The sequence below is a fragment of the Lolium perenne genome, chromosome 4 (assembly GCF_019359855.2).
Source record: "Lolium perenne isolate Kyuss_39 chromosome 4, Kyuss_2.0, whole genome shotgun sequence".
Classification (NCBI taxonomy): Eukaryota; Viridiplantae; Streptophyta; class Magnoliopsida; order Poales; family Poaceae; genus Lolium; species Lolium perenne.
This window is the reverse complement of record NC_067247.2, coordinates 291,854,416-291,863,021: the sequence shown is the minus strand read 5'-3', so window position 1 is coordinate 291,863,021 and position 8,606 is coordinate 291,854,416. Positions and strand designations below refer to the sequence as shown.

General features: G+C 45.1%; 1 long non-coding RNA gene across 3 annotated transcripts; it reads right to left on the bottom strand.

Moving 5' to 3' along the window:
- Nucleotides 1-1,234: 1,234 nt before the first annotated feature.
- Nucleotides 1,235-2,773, bottom strand: LOC127295762 (uncharacterized). Of its 3 annotated transcripts, none has more exons than XR_007848088.1 (3): nt 2,648-2,773; nt 2,159-2,535; nt 1,235-2,054 (listed from the first exon to the last, which is right to left on the bottom strand). It is a non-coding gene; the product is annotated as an uncharacterized lncRNA (long non-coding RNA). The 3 variants fall into 3 exon arrangements; XR_011743695.1 differs by having other exon boundaries at nt 1,235-2,016; XR_007848087.1 differs by having other exon boundaries at nt 1,235-2,535.
- Between the last annotated feature and the right edge of the window lie 5,833 nt (nt 2,774-8,606).

Genomic DNA, 8,606 nt, shown 5'->3' with positions numbered 1-8,606 from the left:
TCGAATAAATTTTAACTTTATAACTGGTTTAACGCCTCATCAAGGATATTTCAGTTGGTTGACAGGTTATCTTTTCTTCAAGGAATTTCATTCAAGAGGTTTGAAACACAAGCTAATTATCTGCTATATCTAAATTAATTATTCCCACTATCTATTTTTGCTAGTTCCTACAAAGCTAGAGACAATAACCCTAGCGCTTATGAATAGGCATACAAAAATACCTTGTTTGATACAGAACTTTAAATACTCACTACTCAAAGAAGTCCATTCCCTAGAGATAAAAGACCAGCTAATTATTCCTACAAAGTTAGAGCAATAGTATTAGTGCTTATTTATAGGTATAGGCAAATAATTTGTTTCGCATCACACTTCTAGGAATCATTACTCAGAGAACAAAAGGTCCCTTTTACTGTAAAGGATGCATTTTAGAGCCAAAAACAACCTTTCACTTATATAGATAAAGTGAAAAGAAGATAAAGATGATTAAACTCCTAAAAGTGTAGGTTTCTTTGTCAAAAGGAAATTTAAGAGTGGAAAGTGAATAACTATGGGTCTTATTTCAAACTCTAAAGCTGGCAAATTTTTTATTTAGTTTAGTTAATAAGTGACAGGGAATGTAAGGATGAGTTTATAATGACATAAGATTTGAAGTATAAAACTGACAAAGCAATTGACAAATATGAAGTTTGCTAGCCTAACCAGCCAATCAGACATAGACAACTGAATTTCGGAATGTTTTATTGAATTTCACATGGCATGGGGTGTAGCCAACTAAAATTGATCTCCAAGGTGGTATAGAAATTGTCACATAAGTACGAATTTCTTATTCCGCTTGCTATAGTTCATTGTTTCTAATGGCTACTGCCCGATAGAAAGGAAGTTGCAGTAGTGGGCTATCTTGGTAGCATTAATTTAAAATAATTTCAAGAGGCAAGGATGGTTGCCAGATTTTCGTCAAAAGTAAAATAAAAAAAATCAGCTTCCCGCCAATTCCATTGAACTTCTACAATGCCAACACGTTAAATCATGCAAAGTGTAGCATCAAAGTATTGGTGTGGCCAACAACAGCAGGATATACAGATAAGTGAAGTTTGGCTGTCCAAATGAACATAACCTTGCTGTCAACAACGAGCTCATTGAATGGCTTGAGCAGTCTAACTAATGGTCTCTACACTGTTGTCCATACGCTAGTTGCAAAATATAACAAGAATTTTCAGTGTACAGACGCATGAAATGCAGCAGGACAAAATTGTATGTCAGATAAATATTTTAGCGTACATGAGCATTTGATCAAGTATCCAATTGAGCAATATGAATATACATCTCTTACATAGAGCTAGCTAAAGGAGCAAAGGGTATTTTCGAAGGAGCAATTTAACAAAAAAAAGATGGGCACACCTAATCTGTTAATAAATTTGCCCATAAACACTAAAAGCTATTACATAAAATTTCTAATGTTCCAAAGTAACCTTATTAACTGGGCTATTCTAGCAGGCAAATAGCTGAGAGCTCACCATCCAGGACTGCTGTACAAAATCAAGGGAGTCCGAAAATACAAAACAGTACACCAAGTGTTCCGACAAAATCCTCTCGAGATGTCCATCATGCATCAGTACACAAATCAGCAACACCATCCTCCCTGAAGATTATTAGGCCATCGTTAAATTCGGTTCGTGCTCGACAACGCTTTGTCCTTTATTCTTCAGAGGTACATCCTATGATATATAAACGGGTACACTGAGATGGAAAGCTAGGTAGAAGTATGTACTTACATGCAGATGTTCGTTAAAATTTGGAAATTACATGGTACGGCGCACTATGAAGCTAGTTTAAATGGACAAATAAACAAGAAACAATCTGTAAAGAATGCGTCAGCAAGTGTAGATGTCCAGCAGCCATTGTCAAATAATATAAAGGTTATTACACTGGTAAGAGGAATCCGTGAATAATAATCTGGAAGAAACGATGAGGACAATCCCTGGAAGAAGTAAGGAAGCAAGAATATGAGGACAATCCCTGGAAGAAGTAAGGAAGCAAGAATATGAGGACAATCCCTGGAAGAAGTAAGGAAGCAAGAATATGTCATTTGGGTACATATTTTTTGCGAAAATGTAACCAGATACGAAGAACATGATTGCAAGCAAGGAGAAAGTCAAACCTAAACAACGAGCATCTTCGATGAATAATGAGACGTCCAATGTGAGATGGATGTAATGAGGAAAGACGTGGGCTGTGTCCACATATTTATATGAAAGAGAAGGGAGAACTGACAGTAACGCTCAGATTAATCGTCATAATCACAGGACGGGGTATAATGACAGGATTGAAGAATGAGTCGAAATTACCAGCGTCATCAATCCATGATTACGGCGGCAGCACATACACTTAAATCGCGTGGAAGAAGAACTGATCTTCCGATTCGGATGTTGGGCCTGGTGCTCCAAAGGGAAAGGGAAGGAGAACGATTCGTTCGATTCCGATGATGGGCCTGGTGCCCCTTTCTCCGATACCGTAGATCGGAGCCGACTGGACGACCTGCCGAAGCCAGAGAAGACACATATTTGGTCAACGCTAAATCCGGCTGAAATTGAACCGCAAGATCCTTGAATTTCCGGCTGAAAATTAGAACGCAACGTCAATTTCGTACCTAGCTTCGTTGTTCATCTTGCTCTGGTACTAGGCATCGCACGCGGAGGAGGAAGACCGGCGCACTGGAGGACGATTTGGGGGCGGAGGAAGACGACGGTCGCACGCGAACAAGAATAAATTTTTTCTGGACCGGTGTGTTTCAAGCCCAAATGGCCTTTACACCGTTTGAGGCCCAAATTTTCTGGTGCGGGCTAACTTAATTTTGGGAGTAGCAGCCCTAGAATGTAGATGGGCCTGCAGGACGATCAAGAGCCTTTTAGCGTGAATCGAATGAAGTTCGGGAATGACAACGCTGTTCCAATCGGTACATATGTTTTGATCCGTTGGATTGTCCGATCGGACGGCTCAGGAGTCAAAATCGCTGTGGAGAGGTCCTAGTGGTCCATTATACTGTTAAATAATGACACTCTTTTTTTACAAATCTTCGGATGTATTTTCAATAAAGGGTGCGCGGGCACGTGAGAGCCAAAAATTCACGTTCATATTTTTTTTTACTTCCTGATGAGAACGATGCAAAATGCTTCTCCTTTGATTCGCAAAAAAATGTCTCTCCTTTCTATAGCAATGAAAAAAGGCCTCCTGCGATCCATGAAAAGCCAACCCAGAAGAACAAGCTCAAAAGACTTCCAACTAAAAAGGCCTCTCACGTTATACAGGCCAGCCTAATAGACCAAGTATACACGGCCCATCCATTGCATTACATCTCGTCGGCCCATTCCTCTGGATTAGGGTTTTATAAGAGTTGTCTTTGCGAGCCTCTCACGACTCCTCCCAAACCCTATCGCCGGCGCCTCCACTTCCCTGCTCCCTCGTCTCCTCGAGCCAAAGGTATCTTATCTCCCTCTCCCTGTTCCTCCGCCGCCGCCTCTCGTTTCTGATCCGTGCGTGCTCTACGAATCCAACCTTTGTAGCGGCATGGCCCATGTTTCAAGGGTGGGTAGTGCGTCCTCCTAGTCCATGGGGACGAGACCGGCGGATCCTCCAGACATGGATGGAGAACCTTGGGATGAAGGTTTGGCCCGTCCCGCGCGCTGAGCTCCTCGCCCCGACAATGGAGAAGGCACACGCCACCGTGGGCGCCTTGCCGTCCAGGCTAGCGTCGACCTCTTTGTCGCAGGGCGGCGGTGATGACTTGGATGGTGTAGTTGACCGGTGCTTTAGCTCCAAAGGGATGGTCACCCAGGTCCTGCGGAACAGAAGCGGCAAGCACACAGGGCACCTCCACCCATTCGGCCTGCTCGTCGTCGTCGACATCTCCGGTGGGAGGCTCAACGAGATTCTCCAGGAGGCGTCGAGCCTCGCGAGGATCAAGCACCAGGTTCCGTGCATGGTGGCGTGCATTACTAACCTCAAGACCTCCTCCGAGAATTTGAGGAGGCTCAAGGAGGCGGCGAGCTGCGACATGGACCTGCGCAAGCCGATCCACGGCTCCCGGCTGTGCAAACTCCTCTAGGTCATGAGAGAGCTACAAGCCTCTCCATTTTCGGAACAACATTCGCATCAGGTCGGGATCACCATCAATGAGCTGCTGGCGGCGGATCAGGCCACTGCCGCGTCGTCTGAAATCACATTTGCGGTGGCAGTGCCCCAGGAGCCACCTAGGCTTGGAGACGACAAGCCTCTGGAGGCCAATGCCACGTCGTCTGAAACCACATATGCGGCTGAAGTGCCCCAGGAGCCGCCCAAGCTTGAAGATGACAAGCCTCTGGAAGGGAGGCGCGTCCTGCTGGTGGAAGACACGAGGGTGCTGCAGTTTATTCAGAAGAAAATGCTGAGCACTCTGGGTGCAACTATTGTGGTAGCAGCGGATGGATCCGAGGCTGTAGCAATGTTCATCAATGCTCTTGAGATTGCAAGTAGTGGTGCTGCTTCAGAGGAACGGGTGGTCTTGCCCTACGACGTGATATTCATGGATTGATAGGTACATTCGCCATCTGTCCATGCCAAGCAAGTCAATTCAATCTTTTGTTTTTGGTGACGGTTTTGACACTGCTCAATCTTCTTTGTTTCTAGATGCCGGTGATGGATGGCTACGAAGCGACAAAGCGCATCCGTGAGGAAGAAAGCCGTTACGGGATCTGCACCCAATCATTGCACTGACCGCGCACTCTGAGGAGGAGGACCTGCAGAAGACCATCCATGTCGGGATGATCTCCACCTGACTAAGCCAATACAAAAGGAGAAAGTTGTGGAGGCTGTTCATCAGGTGTTGAAGGAAGATAACTGATGAATGATGGTGTTCGTTTCTCTGGTGGCATCGAGGCGTGTGTGGTTTTCCAGTAATTAGGATGATGATTGTGGCATGTATGGAATTTCTCTATATATTACGAATAGTACATGTCTACTACTATATTGTGAACAATACATTTTTTACTTTTGTGTAGGTTACATAAATGGATATTTTAGTTCTAAATGTGATATACACATACCTATATACATTCCTTTTTTGCGAGGGTCCTACATACACTACCCATATAATTTATGACACTTTTTTCTAATCTTCTGATGTACTATATAGGGTGCGCGGGCACGTGAGAGCCAAAAATTCACGTTCATATATTTTTTCTTCCTGAGGAGAACGATGCAAAATGCCTCTTCTTTGATTCGCAACAAGAATGCCTCTCCTTTCTATAGGAGTTAAATACACTAATACTCCTTGTACTTGTGCGTGTGGCTCGATTTAGTCCTCATACATGCAATTTGCAGAATTTGACGCACTTACTTGTCAATTGGATTCGATTTAGTCCTAAAGCCCAGGTTTGTCATCAAAATTGCGCTGATGTGTGACAGAACATATCTCACATTATGTTTTGAAGTGTTTGATGTCAATATGTGTGATACACTAATGTTTGATGTAGTGGTGCAGAGAATATATATATGTATATGGGTGTCTTATGTGGAAAAACGAGACAAAAAGGAGCAAACAGATTTTCTCCAGGCCGGATATTTGCAAAATATCCGAGCCCCCAAAATCGGCTAAGGACTTTTGGCGATGCGGCTCGGTACATCCCTGAACATAGGTCGGATTTTTTGCCGGACTTTTGTCCGGAATTTCCCAGGGGCCGGACTTTTCAGGGGGGGGGGGGGGGATTATCCGGCCCCAACTTAGGTCGGATTATCCGGCCCTCGAAGATCTCCAACGGCTGGATTTTGAGAGAGGGTATTTATACCCCCCTTCTTCTTCCTTCCAACCTGCTCAATCATTTCAGAAGTTCATCCCCATTATAGCCAACTCAAGCCACCTCAAGAAACACAAGAATTACAAGATCTCCTCCTCCATCCAACCAAAGCTCTTGATCTTTGGAGATTCGAAGGAGAAGACCCCGATCTACATCTTCACCGAAGCGATTTGCATTTCCCCCTCATATGCTTGAGGGCCCTTTGCTAGTGTTCCTCTTTTGAGAAACCCTAGTTATTTGTACTTGATATTGTTCTTGTTGTTGTTGTGTTGTTACAGATTTGGGAGCCTCCAATTTAGTTGTGGATGTGTGCCCCAAGAACTTTGTAAAGGCCCGGTTTCCGCCTCGAGGAATCCCTTAGTGGAAGTGGGCTAGGCCTTCGTGGTCCTTGAGATGCATAAGCGACTTTTTGTGTGCAAACGGGCATAAGATGCATAAGGCTTCTCTCATATATATAATATGGTCCTTGAGATTCTTGGAACACATGAAGGTATCATCAAGGCTTGCAATAACACTTTTGCCAACGAGATGGTTCAAGATATGTTGCATAAGACGCAAAACGAGTGACGAAACAAAAGAGCAACCCAGGTGGCATGACAAGAGTTGTCGGAACCACACGTGGGTGAAGGTTTTCATGATCATACCCGTGTGCTTGATGATCATGAGTTTGGCATTGTAATTCCTCTTGGTCGTCGGGTTTGGTGCGGTAAGCGGTACCTTTTGGTAGTGTGGCGCTTTGCATGAGGTCGATGTGGTGCTCTATGCCTTGACACGGTGGTAGTCCATGAGGGATCTTGTCGGGGAATACATCTTGAAATTCCTTCAAAAGAGACAACAAAGACGAAGGAAGTGTTGTTAAGTTGTTAGTCTCCGAGGGTGGCCCCTTGCAAATGAGCACATAGTGCAATTTGGTGGATGGGTTGTGGTGCACTTCTCTCATCTCACTCTTAGTGGCTATGAGGACACTCTTCATCTCACTCACATATGGCTTGTGGCACTCACTCTCTTTTTGGTGGATCACTCTCTCACCTCTCATCTCACTAGTGATAGTAGCTTCCTTAGAGCCCTAGCCTCCTTTGCGTACCTTTCCCATCGAGAGTGGCTTTCTAGTGTTGCGAAGCATTGCGCAAGCATCCCGATCGTGAGGGTGTGCGTGTGTTCTTCCAAGGAAATGACTTCCGCTTTGATAAGTTATCCTCTAAATATTAATATGAATATGTTATTCTTTGTATCATGTTTAATGAGCTTACTATATTAATAAGGGAATCAAATCCGCTTTGATCAAATACTATATTAATATTTCATCAAACATATTCTTCCAAGGAAATGACTCCCGCTTTGATAATTTTCTCAAGAAAATTTTTGGGGGTGTGGGGGCCAAATCCGTGGCAACCAAGGAGCTCTCATACCATATGATAAGGGCTAAGCCCTAAGGGAGGCCTGATCTTCACAGATTTGGATGGGATTCGTGGGGGAGGTGGAGGAACGCGAAGAACACGGTGGAAAGCGAGGTGGATCGAAGATACAAACGCAACACACACACAACCGGTTGTTCTTCGTTGGCCCGATACACCAACCCAATAGAATTGCAAGGGAAAGACCCACAAGGAGTAGAATCCCTCACAAAAGATTGATAAGCAATTGGTAGAGTTCCAAAGAGGCAAAGAGTGCAAATAGATAGAATTGCAAAGCAAAAGATCCACAAACACTAGAATCCCTAGAATGGAAGAGACCAATTCCTTAGAAGAGTGTTGATAACTTCATAGATTTGGATCTAGAAGGGTTTCCCATAGGGAGGAGCAAAGCTCATGTTTAATCTCACAACAAGTCTGAATCTCATATCTGAGCCAACAAGGCTATTTATAGTTGGTGGGGCGAAGAGGTAAGTTACATGCTGAAAAGTGTTGTTTGTGTTGAAAGTCGCGCAGGCGGAAGTTCCAGTCCTGGGGGGCGGAAGTTCCGACTGGATTCCCTTTACTGGGGGCTAGACAGCATCTGGGAGGCATCTGGGCGGAAGTTCCGGTCCTGGAAGGCGGAAGTTCCGGTCGGGGCGATACTTCCGGCCAACTTTCGGCCTAGTTCCGAAAACGACCGATTTCCTTGCAGTAACATCCCGGGGCGTTTTGGCGCATTTTCGGAACTGGGGCGAAACTTGGGCGGAAGTTCTGGTCGCTCGGGGCGGAAGTTTCGGTCGCTCGGGGCGGAAGTTCCGGCTGGATTCTCTTTCCTGGGCGTTGGATGGCATCTGGCCGGAAGTTCCGGTCCTGGGGGCGGAAGTTCCGGCTGGAGCGCTGGGTCTCCATCTTCTTCATTTTCAGCTTCCTCTCCATTGGCTTGGTCTCCATGGCTTGCGTCTTGATCGATGTACCTGATTGAACACAAGGTATTTGCATGAAGTAGCATGCCATCAAATGAGGTATCAAATGCATACGTGGAAAGGAGCGAATTCACCTCTTGCTGTATAGCTTTGGCCCGAGCTCGTGTCATTGGGTCACGAGGAGGGCTTGTCGGTCTTGAGGAGGAGGTGTCCAAAAGCCACCCCGTATCAAGAAGTGAACCCTCGAGAACCATATAGGACATCTTGGAGTATGTCCTATCCGGAAGACTTGGAACTCCACTACAATGATCACATGGCATTCCATGCAAAATCCTTTTGGGTTGATCCATCCAAGGCCAAGGAAGACAACATCAAGAGAAACAACTCAAGTGGGTTCAAGAGCTCGGGCCCAAGAACAAGATCATGCTACAATTGTGGTGACAAGAACCATTTCATCGCGC